Below are 19,197 nucleotides of genomic sequence, written 5' to 3'. Positions count from 1 at the left end.
TCAGCTGCAACAGACACAGTTCTGTTATTTGTAGCTAACATGCTAATGTATCTCTCTAACTGTTGAATTCCTGTTGGAATAACAGTTTTTACTATTTACTTCTACTATTACAGACTCGATGTGTGTGTTTACTGGATTCATCCTTAGTTCCTTCCTCTCATGCTGGTCATACTACATTTTTACAGTTTATTAAACAATCATATGAATCAATCTGTTTTACTACGATGGTATTTATCACATTGATTCTGTGAGGGTGCTGTCTCAACACATACAAGGAGAATAAACAGGAACAGCATGTTGTATCTAACACAGCTTTATAAAACTAAGCTTGTCACATCAGCTCACCTCTTTGTTTAAAGCTTGCTGCCTCAACCATTTTTATTTTTTTTTTGCGGCGCTGTTTGAAGGGACATTTGTGTTGGGGAACACTTGTTGTGACTTTTTTTTTTCATTTATTTATCTTTATTTATTCTTTTTTTTTTTCATGCCTTGCCTTATGATGCCTTGCCACAGTTCTGTCTCTTAAAGAACATACTGTCTCTGTGTCTTTCCATCTCCTATTCTTTCTCATTTTTAATTGTCTCTTTCAACTCTTGCCATCCTGGGAATCCACACAAAGCCGCTACGCACCCGAACTGAAAAGAAAAAGAAAGAGAAAATGCCTCTGAACTTGCTTTTAGTGCTGTTTGTCCTAATTACAGATCATTTTATCACTGTCGAAAAAAAATCTACTCTTATTGTAACGTTGCCCTGGATGCTCATCCTGTTGAAGTTCAACCTTATTTCACTCTCCTGGAACTCCCCCTAAGACCTGGATTCATCACATCTATTCCCCATGGCACTTTACTCCGTCTCTTCTGTTCTTGCTGTCTTCAAATTTCCTCTCTCTCTCTCTCTTCTTCCTTTCTTTTTTTTTTTTTTTTGAAGACATCATTTTTTATGCTGTCATCAAAATGAATTAGTCTGATCCCAAAATATGCAGAAGGACATATGGTTTGGCCCAGTTTCTGAGAAGTGCCGGGTTCAGTTTTTGGTCATCCTACGAAGTGGGTGTGTATGTGTGCGCGAGTGTACTGAATGTGTGTGTGTGTGCGTGTGTTCGCTCATTTACAAGTTGGATTTTCAGGGCCACTTGTGTTTTGGAGGGTATTTATAGTACTGCTCACACAAAGGTGGACTTCAGTAATTAAGAAAGCACTAAAGGTGGTTAATTCTACTTTTCCAATCATTTTTTTTAATCTGTCTGTCTATTCTTGAAACGCACACACACACACACACACACACACACACAGAGCGGCAGGTACATGAGCCTTAAGCTTCTTATGACTCCTTGCCTCCATGCTGTGCAGACACAACACCGTGTCAGGGAGAGGTTTAGGCATGGTGCGGGCCTTCCTTAATTACTGGGGGATTGCTAAGTAGATACGACTGTGCTTTCACTGCAGTAGGTGCTGGGTCAGTGGCAGCCTATGGGATTAGCTGTACAGACGAGCTTCAATCAGAAAAAAAAAAAAAAAAGTGAGAAACATTTTCAAAGAGCTTCATTAGAGTGTAAGACAACAAGATAGAGTTTACAGAATACACCCTGCTCATTGATTGCCACTTGTTTCCCATTTATCCCAGGGCATGAACTTGGTGTGGAAGACACACTGTCTTTCTCAATAAACCCTGCCTCCTAAAAATGATGTTTCTTTCTACGCTGCAGCAGCAAATTTTGCATTGTGACATTTTCTAGTAACGTAAGGAGGATATGTTGTTAATTGACATATTCAGCAAGTTGCAAATACGTTGATACTGAGAAATATCAGTAAAATATTCACAGACAACCCATTAGTTTTATGCCAAAATGCCCAACCTTGCAGTGCAATATCCAAATGTGACCACGCCGTTATTAAACGTTCCATGGTTATGTGTAATCTGTTAGTCTTAACCACAGACAGGACTGTGGATGTGAATCCTGGTTTGACTGGTGTGACTGTCGTGCACTTTGTACGCCATCCACCCAACCACTTCCTGGTGAGTCCACCACTGTAACGCTTCATTCATCCAAAAGAATATGTTGCCTCTGCACATAATCCAGCCAGATTATGTGTCCTCATACTATTTGCTGTTGCAGTTTAGAAATGTCTTTAAAAAATATGTAGGTGACAGTGTTGAGTGTTCGTATCATGCAAGATGTGGATATCTAACAGTTTTATTGGCTTTTATAAACGGGTAAGAGTTGAAACTCTGTCCTGTTGAAAGCCCTATTAACTTCTTCACTAGAGGTAAATAAAAGCCCCAGTCACTATTTGAGGAAATGCAGTAGTTGAAAACTGTTGTGGATCTGCTGTGAACGCTCCCCGATGACATGCCAGAAACTGTTAACGCCGTATCAGCTAATGGCCAGTGAGGAAAAACCCAACGCTCGGCCGACCGACCAATGTTGTAATTTAATCACTCATTCAAAGCTATCACTCAGTCACTTTCTCAGTCATGGACATTTGCGGATGTAGCGCTGGCCCGTGGCCGGTCCAGGCAAACATAGTGGAGATGTGATGCAGGATTTTGTGTGTGTGTGTGTGTGTGTGTGTGGGTGATTACTAGTGAGAGCGCTGTTCTCACGGTAACATGTCAAGTGCAGGCCACTCATAGCTCACTAGTTTTGAAAAAAAAAAAGACAAGAATTTTAGAAAGGTGTATTTTTATCAGTATACTATGAAACAACAAAAGGAGGAGGAATTCAATATCCCCCTGCACCCATACAGGGAACAAGGGGTTTTGAATGGTTTGATGAGTATGAAAGTGTGAAATGTGAATCATATGCTTGAGTCATACCTCTTGAATTACACCTCCTCTCTAAGAAAGAAGGGAAGAAGAGGATGAACACACACTTTTGTCCTCTCTCCGGAGCGCAGTGGTCTTTCACTCTGCTGTGCACACATTAGATTTGTCACAGAACAAATAGAGACACGCCGAGCGCAGTCAAAACACTCTAAACCGTCGCGAGTTTTTCGGTGGGAGGAAGACATTTTCGCCTCCTTGTCACCAGCGTGAGTTTGGACGCACCATCGCAGGAGTTTCGGTGACAGCCCAGTGAAGGCTGCTTTGTTTGCCTAAGTCATCTCCATTCCCTTTAATGAGCCATTATGGTTATGTTTTGTCTCAGTCGTGTTCGTTGGCTGGCTGAGTTTCTGAGACGGCAAGACAGAGGAGAAATGGATAGGGGGGGGGGGGGGGTGCGGTGGTGGTGGTGATGGTGGTGGTGATGGTGGGGGTAGGCCCCGTCTTCAAACCTCCTGTTTCAGGAAAGAGAAGCTGTTAGGAGAGAGACGGAGTGTAGAAGTGAGAGAAGAACTGTTAAAAAAGAAAAAGAAAAAAAAGTTGTACTGGAATTTGATCAAAAACTGGAGCCAGTTAATGTTGTCCACTTTTGATATCCTTGGCTCCTTGAAGATTTTCCGACAATATTAACAGAGAAATCTTCAATAACAACTATATTACACTGCCTTAAGATACAAGAGTAACAATTTCAGCTGGTCTTAGTTTCAAAGGCGAGTACTGGGGCTCTGACAATGCAACGCAAGTGATGCATATTGTGGGCGTACATAGTGATAGCAGTAAAACTGGTTTAAGGTGGTTCATTGTTGTTAGGGCCCAGTAATGACCAATTAAATCACCTGTGGCCTTACCGTCCTAGTATGTGCTTTGTCTTCTCCACTTTCCACAACCATGTCACTGGTCACTGGCCCTCAAAAACCTAGTGAATTGCTCCTTTAAGAGAGCTCCCTTAACTCTCCGCCTTACCTCATAACCTTTCCATCACCTGTCTTGTCGCTCTTAAATGTTTCCCAAATCAAAGCCTCACCTCTCGAAGCCAAACTCTCCGCTATCTTCCTCTTCATCCTCCTCCTTCTTTTGTCTCCTCCGTTTGCCTGGAGGTGCGAGGAGCTTCCTCTCCGCAGCACGTGGTAAACTGAAACAGAGCGGGATGGAACGTGAAGGGATGTTGAAGGGGGGAATGTGAGGGGAGTTGGGTGGCTAAGCAGACACTGTGACAACCCACCTGTCAGCAGGTACTCAGTATAATTGGTAAACGAAGGCCGCGGGATAGTAGCGGGGCCCCTTCTCTACTCTCTTGTCTTCTGTTCTGCTGTTTGTTTGACGGGTATTTGAAGTTGCCAGGCAGTCGTTGGAAGGTTGTTCCTCCCTTGTTTGGTTCAGAGCAAGACAGAGGCTAACTAGGAGAGAAGAAGAAGAGGAAAAAAAGGGAGGAGAAGAAAAGAACACATTTTAAATATGAATCGCTACCCCGGTAAGTTCACCAAAGGTGATTAGCCGAGGAGTGGACAGCTCCGCTTGTACATTTCATTGTGGACTGTGAATGGATAATGTATTTCTCATCCATATTAGACTCTTCCTCCTCTCTCAATGCCAATTCCAGCCATCAGGCTCTGTTTGCCCTCTAATGAAACATATTCATCTTCATCTCGCTCTCTTGCGGTTCTCAAACTCACTTTACAGCATAGTCAATTAAACCCTTAGGGGCTACTGTGTGCATAAAAGGATATATAATGCTTTGACATTTCAGCGAGTCCACATTAGGCACACCCATAGAGCATTCTGCTTTGAGCTGGATGGGAAAGAGTCAAAGCCAAGCCTAGAGGTAGAGGGAAGCCAGTCAGAGGGATTGGGTCTCTTATAAGCTAGTTATCTCTTAGGATTCAGTTACTTATGCTGATGTAATAGGGCAATTGTAAGCTGATACTGAAGTCTTTCTGTGACCCCTACACTGGCTCTTGTTCTCATATTAGGCTACCTAATATATTTTAATGCATATATAGTGTAACAAAAGCCTAATTAATAAATAACTAAAATGGACTGAACTCAATAGAGGAGTGTATTAGTATTGTGGATCATCGTTTAGACTTCTTGAATTTTCAGAATGTCTTTCCAGGGGGACTTTTGTTATCTTCTGTTTTATCTAAAATCTGTGATTGTGATTGGCTTTGTTTGCTTGAGCCGGCCCCTCCTAGACTTTCATTCATACAGTCACTGGAACAACTGGGGTCAGCAGCGTAACAACACGAAGCAAGTTTCAGAAGAAGCCTCCTGCTCCAGGGCTCTTGTGTGTTTGTGTGTGTGTAAGTGTGTCTGCCAGGCCTGCAGTTGATCCTGCATCTCGATGGCATGAAACAGCTTGACAGGGCCAACTCCTCCTTAAGGCTGAACATCGCTCCTTTCCCCCCTGTCAACCCCCACCCCCCCACCCCCCTGACTTGGGGGCTCTTACTTGTGTGTGTATTCAAGTGCACACATCACATGCTTTTCTTGAAGGCAGCTCTGTACCCAGTTAGGTCAAAAGTGTTCAAAGGAGTCAGTGGTTTTGATAGCAGTGTTTTATCCTTGCATCAAATTACATTGCAGGAACTCTCATTTTAAAAGCGTGGTGACACAGAGTATTTATTTGTATTTGGTTCATTTAGGTTTACACCAACCACATCTTCCTCAATCTACCATCAGAGGCTCTGTGGTGTTAGGGTTAAAAGATGAAGGCAACTGACCGCATCTGACACCAAGGACCATCCTTGAACAGAGACAGACACACTATCTTACTTCATATCACTATGAACAGAGTGCAGATTATACAATGACAATCGGAGGGGGGGGGGGGGGTGTCAACTATTTCTCCAGCGTGAAAGAGAACCCAGTACAGCGCAGGCACATTCTTCAGTGAACTGAGGTGTTGGGCACACATGTATTTTAATATTGTCCAATATTAAACCAGGTAAAACTCCTGAATTTCTGAGTGAAAAAGGAGAGAGTACCGATTCTAAAAAATAATGTTAAAGGTAAAAGACTAACTAAACCACCACACTAAATATTGACGTCAAAATGTGCCCTACAACAACTAATCCTCCATTGTCTCACTGCTCATGACTGAGCCCCGGTGTTCGCTAAAATTAGATCATATATGACAATTCATATTGGTAAAGAAGTGACAAGCCAACATTGGAAATGAAAGGGATGCTATCAGCTAGCTAACATTCATTAACTAAACTGTAACATAAGGCAAAAGTAAGAATCTAACCAACATTAGTAAAATTAGCAAAACTTACCATTCATCTGTAGAAACATGACACAATCTAATTCAGAAACTCTAGGTAAGAAAGTAAAGTGTATTAAATAAGCTACAAAGTTAGCTACTGCTACTTAAATTTACCTAGTGTCTCAATTTTCTTGTTTGACACACATGAGCAAACACGAGATGTTAGAAATGTTACAGTCCAATTTAGGGGTGCCGCAGAATTCTTCCAGGCATGAACATTGGAAATATTTTGAAATATTTAAAATTACAGGTAAGAACATTATGTAATTGTTTCAAACCCCCCAACTACAAACTGTTGTTTGTACCTCGTTTGGGGTGGGGGGTCCAAGTCTTATTAGGTGGGTTAGCCCACTCCAACACCCCCCCACCTTAATTCAAACCCTGACTTTGAATAACATGTTGATAATGATGGTTCCACAATCCATGATTGACATCTATGCCAACCTATCTCATGCAAATTATGTTCCAGTGAAAATTTGTTTTCCCAATTATGTTGTGGTAAAGAAAAATCTCAGCCTGGATAATGTTCACAGGCTACTTTTTTTTATGTGTGTTATGTAGATCTATGGTTGGTAGGTGTACAAAGCCCAAGACTTTAATTTCGGAGACCAGGGTTCACATCCTACGTCCCATGTGTGGTTAGCCTTAGGCAACACTTTAGTTAAGGTTAGAGAAAGATTAGAGAAAGATTTCGATTTGAGTTAAATGTCAATACAGTAAACATGTCATGTCTTGTGCTTTTGATTTTTTGAAACCCATTCCTAACCCAATTATGTTCCCAACGCAAAAAAAAAAAATGATTGCAGTGGTGGATTTGGTGGAAATGCACTAATAAATCATTAGCAATCAAAAAAAAAAAAAAATTTAAATACTATATTATGTGTTATTTTATCTGTCCATTACAATGGACGGAGAGTCTGTATAGTAGTAATTTAATTTTTTTCAACAGTAAACATGTAATAAACACATTCCATATATGTTATGTATTATTTAACAAAATTATTGATAAGAAATAATAATAAGGGGTGAAGCCAGTGTGTGTGTGTGTGATGATGATGATCCTATCATGTCTCCACAAGCTTTCTGTACTCAACCATCTGTGAAACTGTCTAGTGTTTCCTAACCCTTGTCTCTACTCAGAATATCCTCAGCATTGTGTTCAAAGCCCCCTGAGCTGAATATAATATGTAATAATGGGGCTAGGTGATATGACTTCAAATCAATATCATGATTATTTCTAAATTTCACCTCGATTACATTTAATGAACGTTAACTCCAGCACTTGCTTGTCGCTGTCTCTCTTCTTTTTTTGAGCCATGCACTCTTCATATTATACTTTGTACTATAACTCGGCATGTTTACATGTTGACACGTTTAAGCACAAATTTTGTATTTTAAGAATAAGATGAAATTGTTCCTCCTTTTCTCACGGTTGGCCACGCTTGCTGAAAAAGGAGATGTGGCTCTCTAATGCAGTCCACTTTAGATGATGGGGAACACTGTGATTGGCTTACAGGCATCCAATTAAATACCTTTGTGCATTTGAGTGAGGGAGTCAGATAGACATCCTAGTTGTCTAGGAGTACCACAATGATCTTAACCAAGTGCTGTGAGTGCCCAAGTATAACATCATACCAAAATGTGTAGAACAATTTACATTTTGTGATTTGGCAGATACGTTTATCACCCAATGTTTTCTCATTATATTTATGAAATATAACCCAGATGGCATTATATTTTACAAATCTTGAAAATTATAGGACTGTTTTACATGTTTTATGCCTGACCATCAGCACACCTCAGTCCTTAACCCAAATCATAGCTCAATTTCTATAATCAAAATCTATTGCTAACTTTAACCACAGTGTAGCTACCATGCTAAGATATATATATATATATATATATATATATATGTATATATATATATATGTATATATATGTATATATATATATATGGACTCATTAATTATTAGTTTTATTATTAGCATCCTGCCTTTCATTTCATTAGGGTTCTATGCTATGTTTTCACTCTTTGTGGGCTTCACTCCAGAGGCCTGAGAATATGATGCTGTCATGCCACCAGTCTTATTTTGTTTGATTAGGACAAATAAAATCCAACAAAAATAGTTTTGATCCATTTTGGAAAATCAAGCAAACCGCTTCAAATGTACTTGGACGGTCTTTGAATTTCTGTTTAGTGGTTCATATTTAAAACTCAAGACTGTAAAACTCGCGACTTTCAGAAATGTTTGAAAAATGTTTTAATACCGGGTTTCAAGCCAGAAGTTTTTAGCTTCATTAATATTGTATTTCTTCGATTGTGTCCTGCTGTCATGTCCGATGGGCCAGCTTTTAATTCAGAGCAAACCGTCTCAGACTTCCTATTGAAAGAGGGATAATACAGTTGTGTTTTTGTGGAGGATACTAATGTCGACTGTTTTATGGTGGATTGTACGTGATTTCTATTTGTTGATTATGTTTGTTTGTATCAGTAGATCTCTGTGTGTGTGTAAGATGGGTAAACTCTATTTTGTATGCCCAGCCACCAATATGTAGAACAACAGTGCTAGGCCTCTATTGTCTTGCGCTGCTCTATAGGGGTTAGTTGGCACTGCATATGAACAGATGTGTTTCAAATCATTGTTGTTATTTACCAGTGATAGGGTAGAGCTCAAGAACATGCACCCCTCCCCTCTCCCCCCCTTCCGTTCTGATTTATTCATTCGGACAATGAATGTATGCAGAGATGCTGAAAACCTGGATCTTTTCTGCACGGATTGACAGGCAAATTTATTATTCATAAAAGCTAATGCATTGTTTCTGTTGCTTTAAATCTCTTTTTTGTTCTTTCATCCTGCTTTTTTTTCCCCTTTCCCACATTCTTCTTGATGGTGCACTGAATTCTCTTAGGCAAAGGTTGGCAGTTAAATGTCTGTGTTGAAATGAGAAGTTTGAAAGACGAAATGCTATCTCTGTATATATGTGTGTGTGTGTGTGTGTGTGTGTGTGTGTGTGTAAACTGATTTAAATCGCTCTTTGAGCCCTACAGAATGGCGCTTTAAATGTTAAATGGGGGTTGAAGCCTGCCTGAACTAATTTGTAGGGCTTTGCACCGTGTTGACATTTAAATGTGATAAGAATAGCAAACTGTACCGCCGACCTATTTGGAAGATGCTTTCGGAATACATTCACATCAGCTGCGGCCTATAATTAATAAAAAAAGACAGGCCTCCCTCGCTCCAGATTTGATTATAATACAACCTTATAAACACACCAGGGATAGATGAGAGGAGATGAAGAAGGAGAACTAGGGGAGGGAAGAAAAGAGAAGAATAACAGGAATAAAAACAAGAGAAATGATGGGGGCAGGAATTAAGAGGGAGGTGGATTGCGAACACCTGGTCTTTGAGGCAGATTGCGTTGGCTGGCTGCTGTGCTATCACATTACTCTGATCCTGCCTCTCTTGTTTGTCAGAGAATTGAGGAGAAAGAGAGAGAGATAGAGAGAGACAGAGGAAGAGAGGGAGAGAGAGGGAGAGAGAGCGGGTGGGGGTCTGCGAAATCAGCATGCAAATAACACCACATTGTTAACTTAATCAGATGCAGGGGGAGAAAATATGGAGAGGGATGGGAGAAGTGTGGTGGGGGTGAGGGGAGAGGGGGAGATTGCCAGGGAGGTGAGGCAGAAAGGGAGAGGGGTTTTTGCGGTGATAGGAGATGGCAGAGGGCATGCAGATTATAACCACCCACACCCCAGTTCCACCTCCCACCACTGCCCACATCCAACACCCTGAGGCTGCTCTGGAACTTATGGAGAACGAGCTCTCTCTCTCTCTCTCTCTCTGTGTGTGTGTGTGTGTGTGTGTGTGTGTGTGCGTGGAGAGGTGGAATTTGAGGGAAGCTGATGCAGCCTCTTCAGCACTCCATCAAGTGGCAGGCATAAGCACTTAGCAAGCGGCTACTAAGCTAGCCTGTCTTGGCCAGAGCGCCGGTGTCAGAAATTTTCATAATGCTACTGTAAATGTCAAGACATTTTTGTCATAAACAAGAGAAGTTGCGAGGCACAAGCGACCCTGAGCAGGCACTTAGACACTAATGACCGCAGCTGTGGCTCTTATAAACACCTGAAGGCCTCAGCTGAACTGTTGTGGATTTTAGTAATGCATTATTTTAGGTTAGCACTTGATCAAATAGAGGAAAAAAACATAGAGTATCCTCCCCACGCAGCATGTTGATGTGATTGTTTTACATATTTTGATATATTCACTTCACAGCATGGCATTATCATTACGTGTATGTGTGTGTGTGTCTGTGTGTGTGTGTGTGTGTTTGTGGTGCGACAGTTATCGGAGAGTCTGTTTTATGTAAGTTTGAATATAGAAGGTGAGAGAGTGTGTGTGTATGTGTGTGTGTGTGTGTATGTGTGTGTGTGTCTCGAGGGGAAAGTTCATATAGTGTACTACAAAGAGGCCATTTTTCATCATAAATATCCACTGCCTTAATGAACTTAGCCCCCCCACCAGAGCGTTCATGTTCAAAAATGTGTGTGTGTGTGTGTGTGTGTGTGTGTGTGTGTGTGTGTCTTCTTAATGAGTGTGTGTACTGTAGCCTTTGTTGTGGAAGATAAGTCGGTGACGATGCTGAAGGTCAGGCAGGGCAGAGAAGAATGAGGAAAATGCAGTGTTGGCCGGGACACACTCCTCCGAACTGAAGCTCTGGTGCAGACAGACACAAGGAATCCTGGGAAACAGCCAGAGCATACCTTCGCAGACTGACACATACACACCACACACTGGTGCCACTATACTTGTGAGCATCTGTATTGACTATTGCCTGGATTTATTTTGCTTACAACTTGATTTAAAATTATAGTTAATTGAAATTTCAACCATAACTCTAAATCCTAATCTGTCACTTTACAGATGTGAGAGCTGGCCTCACTTTCAAGAACTAACTTGATAATACACATATGCACACTCACACACCCACACCCACACACACACACACACACACACAACACACACACATTCACAGACAGTTTTCTTTGCTTGTAGAAGTACTGTATGGGACATACGCTTTTTCTTTTGCTGTCTGCATGAGTTTTGCACTGACAATACACTGAACATGCCTATATATGTGTGTGTGTGTGTGTGTGTGTGTGTGTGTGTGTGTGTGTGTGTAACAGTGTGTTTTGTAGTCCGGTTCACAGAGAGACCTGCAGGAAGAAAAAAAAAAAAAAAAAACCCTCTGAGGTTTCACCAAACTTCTCCCTCCTGCTTTAATCATGGCTGCCTTTCACTGAGTTGTTGGCATTGATGCAAACGTTGCCTCGCTGCCATGTCTCTTCCTCTTTCACCCTTTTTCCGCTTTATCCATCTTTCATTTCTTTTATTTTGTCCGGTAAACCTTCTCATCCACCCTCCCCCTCAAACCCCATCTCTGATCTTAAGAGCAGTCGCCACTGTGTTTTTCTGATAAAGTCTTATAGATAAACATGCTCTTATGTCCCCGAGGCCCTCCGCCCTCTCTCCCGAGAGCACACCCTGTAAAGCACTTCCTCTGCTACAATTAGTCTGTAATAAATACACCCTGGCCTTAAAGTAGATAATGCTCTCTCTCTCTCTCTCGCTCACTCTCTCTCCCTCTTTCTTTCTTCCCTTTTATATCAAGTGCCACATTAGCTCGCTGTACATATTTGACTTTGAAGTGAAGTGTGTGCGGTGATTTATTTTTTCTTTTCTTTCTCGTCTTTCGGATAAAGTGCGTGAGAACAATAGCGGTTGTAAGGCCACTATGAGATATTGTAACATATGCGGAGAATCACAAGCATTTCCACTCAAGTCTCAGCTTCCTGATGGCTTTGACAAGATTAGTTTGCTTTCTTAAACAGGAAGTGTGCTGCTTAAAGAAAAAAAAAAAAAAAAAAAAAAAAAAGACAGCATAGTTACATAATAAGTTTGACTACTTCTCAGAGAGCTAAAGTTCCCTTCAAACTCCTCAGATTAAAAGAGGAGACGCAGAAAAGTGGGAGAGGAGAGAGATAGAAAGGGGGGAGTTTATCAAAGTGATGGAATAAAGAGAGATTTAACACGGTCATATTAAAAAGACATGCGGCAGTTTCAATATTTAAAAATCCCATTTGCTTCGACAGAGGAGCTTTTTCATTCAAGAGCATATGGCAGCAGTACCTGTATTCAGCTTCTCTCTTATCTTCCTCAAAGACAAAGAGAAAGAACTGCTAAAAGGGGGTGGGAGGGGGGGGGGAGAAAGGAGGGGTGGTCGGGGGAACTGAAGAGAAAGAGATACTTTCAAACAGACATTCAGACATTGAAGAATCATTCAATTATCGGCAGCATGATGTAAAATAATTACCTGACTCACTTCCTGTAATGAGTGCTGCTAATTAGCCATAGACTTTTGTTTTAGTTGAAAAAAGAAAGAGAAAGTCCCAAACTCCCAACAGCAGAGGAGCTGTGAAAAGATATGTTGTATGTTGAGGTAGCACTCCATCTTTTCTCTAAACACACTCACACACACACACCACACAAAAAAAAAAAAAAAAAAACAGGCAGTGTGACTCTCTACTATAGGCTCACTTGGCTTGAAGTCACAATTTACCTCCTGGTGTATGCGCGCACACACACACACACGCACGCACACACACACACACACCTCTCAGTAAATAGTCGAGAGTGCACAAAAGAACCTTCTTCTCTTAATTAGCTGTGTAACAATTAAAGTCTCCTCTTAGTAAATTGAACCTTTGTCTCCCTTGCCTCCCTAGTTTGATTTCAGCACCTGTCACAACAACCCCTCCCTTTACCACCACCTCCACCGCCGCCACACACCCACCACTGTTACCTCCATCCCCCCCTTCGACTGTAGTCATTATGCAAAACTCTACCAGAATGCTCCCAGCATGAGTGGAAGAAAACAGCAATTATTTCTGATATTCTCTTATTTAGGCCATATTGACATTCAACTACTTTTTTCTCTCTCCACCGGAGAAACAGAGTGAGGTTGAGGCTGAGGCTCCGCTTTTGTTTCCGTCTCAGTCTTGAGTCTCGCACGTCATCGCTGCAGTCACTCGACATACAGACATACAGGCAGCACTGCTCCACGATGTGACCTACACATTTCTGAGTGTGTGTGTGTGTCTGTTTGCGGCGCTGACATGCAGTGCAGAGGGTGACCAGTGATGTAAGCTATGACAGATACACTGTCTTCATTGTCTCTCTGGCCTCTTTCTTCCTCCAGTCTAACCATGCGTGAGCGCTCTACACTACCATGTTTGTTTGTCTGACACACACACACACACACGCACACACACACACACACACACACAGCATTGTGTCCTGGTTTTCTGACCGATTGTACAGGAAGCAGAGTTCAGTCACCAGACCAATCCACACAGGTACATTACAAAACATTAGAGCCAACAAGAGTAGAGAGGCTATGCCACTGCTGTGAGGTTTGGCAATTATAGTTATATACGGGGGAAATAAAAACACAAATAGATCTATACAAGGACATATGAGCATAAAGAAATCCCAAAGAACATCAATAAAAAATAAGCAATAACAGTTGAAATTTGGGTCAGTCAAGATGATTTAGCCATCATTAAACAACCGATTATCCATCCTATGGCAGCCAATTATTCTTCTGTTTAAAGACCACGCTGGTTTACATTTAAACTAAACTTTAAAGGTCCCATATTTTACACTTTTCCTGTGTTTTATTTGTAGTCTTGATCCATAAGAAGATATAAAAACCATCTCAGTGTAGTTTTACATCTCCTCTCTCTGGAGCTCTTGTAGCAACAGGTCGGTGAGCCAATCAGAAAGAGAGGAGACTCTGAGCCTCTCTTCTGATTGGCTGACTGTTTTCTGAGCGATCCAATAAAAATATATCAGATTTCAAGTAAACACTCAGAGAAATCAAATCCTGCAAAGTTGGATGGTGGGTACAGGTGAGTGGGGCTTGGGGCATGGCTGAGAGTGGTGACGGCTTTCTTGTGACATCACAAAGTTACAGAAGTCCTGATGGCTGGTTTTAAGGCTCAGTTTGTGAATACAGGCTGTGTACATTTCTCTGTGGACTGAGCGCTTTGATACTTTCACAGTATTAATACAGAACCTAGACCTGCTTTATAATCAAACAACACATGGACATCTACCTTTATACAGAATGGGAATTTTCCGAGGCCTGAGTGATTCAGATTCTTTTGAAATAAGCTGCAGCAGTTGCAGTATTAAAGCAGGATTGATGCAGTGTATAAGTGTAAGATGAGGCGCCCTCACTATCATTATCATGTCAGCTCGTAATAATTTTAATTTATTTTTTGGCTTTGGCTCCCGTCACTGTACCTCACCAAAGAGAGACTGCTTTACAAATGTTTGGCACTATTAATCCTGTGCTCATCGCTCTGCTTTATTCGCTGCTGCAGGGGTCTGTCCGCGCCACTGTGACCACTATTGTAGCGCGCTCAGGAGGGGAGAGGTGTTCACAGATGTACATGCACACACACACACACAGACACACAGACACATACCCTCACACACACACAGAGACAGAGACATCTGCAGGTCATCATCATCATAGTGGGAATAATACCAGGGATGGTTATCATAAAGGGAAGCTTTGAGCTCCCGGCCGTCTTGGGAAGATGATTTGGCTGGCCCAGAACAATGAACTGTGGGAATCCGCTTGTCCTGCATTGATCTTCCTCCCATGGCATCCCCTGCAAGGCTGTCAGAGCGACGGACGGATAAAAAGACCAAAAACATTCTTCTTTCTCTCTCTCTTGCTCTCTCCCGGTGTCTTTCTTTTCTCGCTGTCAGGAAGGCTCCCACTGATCAGCAGGGATGAGCTGAAAGTTGAACTACCTGTTGACAGGACCTCTTAAACAGCCCTCAATGACATATTGTTCAGTAGAAAGAGGGAGAGGCAGAGGCTCCTGTTCATTCACTCATTTGTCACTGATCTATTGAGTCTGTGGTCTCATCTCATCCTCGCTCCCTTGCTGTTATTTTCTCCGTGTTAAAGCGGAGTAAGGCGCTATGTTAATTCCGTGTTATGCCTACATTTTAAACTGTTGGATGTCCCGTGGTCACCTAAAATATTATGTCTTTTTTTTTGTCTTGCCAGTGGTGTGTTTAAGATGGTGTCCACACACACACACACACACTCACACACACACGCGCACACTGCTTTTGTCCAGCCTATCAGAACTCTGGAAAAACCTCCCCAAAGATCCAGTAGTCCTTTGGGAGATGGGAGACTAGGCACACATTTATTTATATCCTAAATATATGTATTAATGCATTTATTTTCATTGAAATTAAATCTGTATTTGTAAGAAAAAAACAAATACAGATCAAATCTAGATCCGATCGGATCTTGGTAACGTCTGCAACTCAACTTTTTTTTTTAATTTCCTCTTCAAAATAGAAACAATCCATTTTTGAAACTTCTATTTGATCGTGCAAAGTTATGAGTTTTGATCAAGAGGAGGCTCCAGGCATGGGATGGAGTCAGGATTGAATCTGGTACGGGTTGTGTGTGACTTGCCTTCCGTGTACAGTTCAGAGTGTTTTCGCCTCATTACAGAAAGTAATAATGCAGTGAAGTCAAAGAGTGAGATTGAGACAGAGGGGAAAGAAAAAACAAGGCAGCTTTTTTCTTTTTTTTTTTCTTTTTTTTTATTGGATTAATTAAATACCTTGCAAAGACCACCTGCAACAGAACAAAACACAAGGCAGGAAGAAAAGCTTGTACTGTAGCTGGTCTGTTTTACCTACTGAGCTCTAACTCCAACTAACTTTCCTGTAAAAAAAAAAAAAGTTACAGATCTTTGAAAAGATGAAGATGCTCTGTTTGTACTTTGAAAGCATATTTGCAGCTTTTGAATGGCTCCAAACAACCTGCAGCTCTCAGTACATGTAACATATGGTAAACATCCACAATTTCCCTTCAACATCAGATTGCTGTAGCAACGCAGTCGTCTCATTAATGATTTGGTGCAAATATGATGGAATTCAACACATTGTTAATAATGATTGATTTGTTTAACGCAATGAGTTTGTTCATTAGGACTTAATGAGGTATTGCATTGTGATTAATCGATAGCTTCGGTGTCGATACATGCCAAAATAACAAAGTAAAGTCCAACTAATGGCTTTTCGATCCTGTAGTCCCCCCTTCCCCACACATCTTGTCTTAAATGCCAGAGGAAAGTTTTATGACAAAACTCGAGGCCTTGTGAATTCAGAATTTTTTGTTTGAAATTGTTGACTTTAATTTGAATTTATAATAGGTATCTCTTTCTAATATTGAAACAGCTTTTCACATACTTCTATAATTTATATGGTTACAATTAGAGAGGAGCACAAAAAGAAAATCCCATATGCATTTATGATGCTCGCTACTATTGATAATGACAGAAATGAACTGAGCACATTCAAATGCTGAAATACACTTCCATTGTATTACAGATACCACTTATAATTAAGCTGAGGCTTGAAGAGAAAAGGAGCAGAGAAGAAAAATGCATTAAGAGAAGCAGAGTGACATCAGTGTTGTGTGTGTGTGTGTGTGTGTGTGCGTGCGTACGTGTGTGAATATGTGGCAGATTTTCGAGTGTTTACGGGTGCACGTGGTGCTTTGCTGAATATTAAACCACAAACTATAAAGACAACAACTGAACCATCGTGAGAAAATGCTAAAGGAAGTCTTTGTGGTTTTAGAGGTATCAGAGGAACCAGTAGTTTTAATGAGGCAGCATTGCTGTACATGCCAGGAAATAATAAGGTTATACGGGTTAGAATAACGGCAGATAGATACTGTAGCGATGTAAAGCTACACACAGTAGATGTCTTCTTCATAATGGAGTCTACACAGGCTACACAGCCGTGGCAGAGACAAAGTGGCCCCAGATCTTTCCTTAACACAACGGGTAAGAGTGACAATCCTCAGCCTTGATCTTCTAAAAGCTTTATATTTATATATCATTGAAGAGAGTTGTTTTCTTCCTTACATTCAATGGATATTTGGCAACAGCAACAGTGAGGACGATGTCAAAATAGAGCAAGTTGTTTGACGTGATTTCTGCGTGCAGTCATTTGATAGCGCTGGGTGAGTTGCAACACACTCACCGTGTCTTTTAGAGGGCATTCGCATATTGAATTGTTGTCTGTAGTCAAAGGGGTTGTGTGTGTGTGTGCGTGCGTGCTTGTGTGTGTGTGTGTGTGTGTGGTGTGTGTGTGTGTGTGTGTGTGTGTGTGTGTGTGTGCTCCTGCTTTTACACCACCCTCAAATTCCCTTGCATGTGTGTGTTGATATGAGCAGAGGGGGGATGTCACATAAGAAATGTCCTTTTTAATCAGGGGAAAAAATATAAAATGACTCGGGAGCAAAGCAAGCATATTAATGTGCCTCATTTGCATACGCTCGTCAGCCAGGATACGTTTATAAAAAACACAAACTGGATTCGTCAGTTCATTTCACATTATTCCATTGTCTATCTGCCTTTGTTATATGTTAAAGATAAAGGCAGAAATCAAATTGAAGAAAAGGGCAAGCTGCTATCTCCCCAAATGAGCAACAGCTCATCAGCCTAGTTTAAATCACAGATTTCTATTCCAAAAGGCAGCCGTCTCTGTAAAAAAGGCCCATTCAAATAAGGTCTTTGCCGATATAAGCACGCCTGGTGATGGAAGCTGGGGTGTCACATAAATACAATTTAAAACCTAAGTCATTTAAAGCAGTCTAACAAAGTTTTATCTTTCCCTGCAATTCTTTCCCAATATTATTCTCATAATAAATGTACACATATACCCTCCAGTATGTGTATATATATATATATACACACATACACATACTATATATATATTTGACATTTACATAGTGTAATGTCTCAGTTTAAATTAAGGATGTAGATGATTAAAGATGTCTTTAAGAACAGAGAAAAAAGAAATCTGAAATTCTACGAAAAATTTAGACATTTTTGACTCATACAGCTGAACACACTTGTGACGTTATTTCTTTCTACAATGGAAATGAAACATTGTTCGGAAGGTTGGTCCCAAAACTGTTGCACAAGTTCCCCCACCAATGTGTTGCACTTGTAGTTTTCTTTGCTTTTACCTTCAGTGCAGTTCATCTTTAAACTGCCCCATGTGAACTGTGCTGGTCTTAACCATGTGAAGCTTGTTCTGTTCCTCTAATGTTTTGGGTCATTATCTTGCTGTAGGATGAAGCCTTGCTCAACCAGTCCGTCTTCATTTGTTACTTGCTTTTTTCTAACCATTCTGATAACAATATAAAGCACCTCTTCCTGCAGTTCAGTATTATCTTAAAGGTCCCATACTGTATAAAGGTAGATGTCCATGTGTTATTTGATTCTAAAGCAGGTCTAGGTTCTATATTAATACTGTGAAAGTATCAAAGCGCTTAGTCCACAGAGAAATGCACACAGCCTATATTCAGAAACTGAGCCTTAAAACCAGTCGTCAGGACTTCTGTAACTGTACTTTGTGATGTCACAACGAAGCAGTCACTGCTCTCAGCCATGCCCCAAGCCCTGCCCACCTGGACCCACCATCCAACCTGGCAGAATTTGGTTTCTCTATGAGTGTTTACCTGAAATCTGATATATTTTTATTGGATCACTCAGAAAACAGTCAGCCAATCAGAAGAGAGGCTCAGAGCCTCCTCTCTTCTGATTGAGAGAGGAGGTGTAAAACTTGTTTATACTTGTTGGCTACTTGTTTAAACTATGTTTATACATCAACATCAAATAAAACTGTAAAAGTGTAAAATATGGGAACTTTAATCATTCATCAGAGAGTGTAGTAACGCAGTTTGTTCCAGCATTTCCTTTGTACAAACAGAGGGTTTGTCACTCATCAACCTCTAAGAACTGTTTGCATTAACTTTCAAGGCTTCATTTACTTCCACTGCTGAAGGAAAGCTAGAAGTTAACCCATGTTTAAATCCCCGAAAAAGGCCTGTTTTCTATTAATTTTTTTTTTTTTTTTTACTATGGGCAGTTTTATTCCCTTCAACTGTATCACATTTTTTTTAACTTAATTTTTTATCAAAATGCTTTA

The 19,197-nt window shown here is 40.8% G+C and overlaps 1 protein-coding gene across 7 annotated transcripts in view; it reads left to right on the top strand.

The window, feature by feature from the left end:
• znf536 (zinc finger protein 536) overlaps positions 1-19,197 on the top strand; it is a 278,944-nt gene that overhangs the window by 139,155 nt on the left and 120,592 nt on the right. Inside the window, exon 1 of one of the 7 annotated variants that reach the window (XM_056405184.1) lies at positions 16,784-17,042. The exons of the other annotated variants lie outside the window; for them this stretch is intronic. The gene's annotated coding sequence lies outside the window, so the exon portion shown is untranslated. Of the gene's footprint in view, positions 1-16,783; positions 17,043-19,197 lie in introns of those variants that run through there. 7 annotated transcript variants of the gene reach the window in all.

Source organism: Seriola aureovittata, chromosome 1 (genome assembly GCF_021018895.1).
Source record: "Seriola aureovittata isolate HTS-2021-v1 ecotype China chromosome 1, ASM2101889v1, whole genome shotgun sequence".
NCBI classification, from domain to species: Eukaryota; Metazoa; Chordata; class Actinopteri; order Carangiformes; family Carangidae; genus Seriola; species Seriola aureovittata.
The sequence above is the reverse complement of the archived record's forward strand: the minus strand, read 5'-3'. Positions and strand labels throughout refer to the sequence as shown.